The following is a 1403-nucleotide window of genomic DNA, read 5'->3' as shown; positions in this document are numbered from 1 at the left end:
ATGTCAATTTAATAAAAAAATTTTACATTGTTTTAATTTTTATTAATTTTTATTGAAATCAAGGAAGTTATCTTTCTAACGTATATAGAAAAATAAATAAATAAAATTCAGTTTTTTATTTAAAAAATTAAAAACTAAACATTTATTCAATTTTAAATTTTATATTTACAAATATTAAAACTGATTTCTTGTATATAGAATTTCTGAGTCTAGACTTTTTCTATTCGCCTAAAAAACGTTACGAATAGTATAGTCAAAAACATCTATTATTTATGCATAATGCACCACGTGGTCTACTCGTAATTGAATTGTGAATGCAAGAGTTAATCGATTGTAAGAGGTATTTCTGTTTCTGAGAAATGGAATTAAGTATGAAAAAATGCTTCAAGCAACCGAGGAAATACAATATGACAAAACATGTGAATATTAATATATATCAGATACAAATAAAACTATATTTCAACATAATATTAATGTAATATGAAGTTTCGAATGCAAAAGTATAGTACAATGTAAAACTTTAGCCAGAAAGTAAAAAAACAACAGAAAAAACATAGAGACAATCAACGAAATATTCTCATTTACTCATTTTACTAAAATTAAAAATTATAATAAATTCAAGTATTTCCAGTTTCAGATTTGCAAACAGAAAACAGATAATTTATAATTTTGACTATATACATTTGTTGGCAAAAAAGTTATGCATCAAGAAAGGGAGAGAAGCATTAAAATAGCATGAAGCTTTATTGCTGCGAACACAACGACAATGGTAATAAGCAGGGGTAGCTCTGGAAAATTTAAAAATATTACCACCATTTCGCCAGCTTTTAATTTTTTCGCCACTTCAAATTATTTATTGTCACCAGTTTTACTCACTAATTAATAAAGGTGCCGATAGCCTTATCGGTTTGGCGTTTGGAAAGCAAAAGTAACGTGTTAAACTGTCACTTACAAGGAGAGGGCCAGACGTTCGGGTCTCCAATTCGAACGAGAGGTAGTGAGCACGTAGCTTTAAATACAAACAGCTTCTTGTCGCAATAATAGGATCTATTTTTTAAGCGTTTCAAAAAAATCGGTCTCTGAAAATCTAGTGTTTAGCTTATAAATTTGAAAATTTCATATCCAAGAGCGACGATAGCCGTGTGAATACGATGTTAAGCACCAGAGCTAGATGATGTAGATTTGATCTTTCGAAATTTCAGTTTAGTTTTTTTATTATTTATTATTTTACGGCGTTATTATTACTTATTAGCATTGTTATCAATATTAATATTCCTCACGTTTAAAGTTTATAAAAGAAGATATAAATTGTGACGTCGTTTCCTGTTTATGGAAAACGAGCCTCTGTAGATGTAACTCTTACATTATTAAATAAACTTTTCTCATATTTATTTTTACATACT

Source organism: Centruroides vittatus, unplaced genomic scaffold, assembly GCF_030686945.1.
Source record: "Centruroides vittatus isolate TY-2023 unplaced genomic scaffold, ASM3068694v2 scaffold_386, whole genome shotgun sequence".
NCBI classification, from domain to species: Eukaryota; Metazoa; Arthropoda; class Arachnida; order Scorpiones; family Buthidae; genus Centruroides; species Centruroides vittatus.
Note: the sequence above shows the minus strand (reverse complement) of the source record.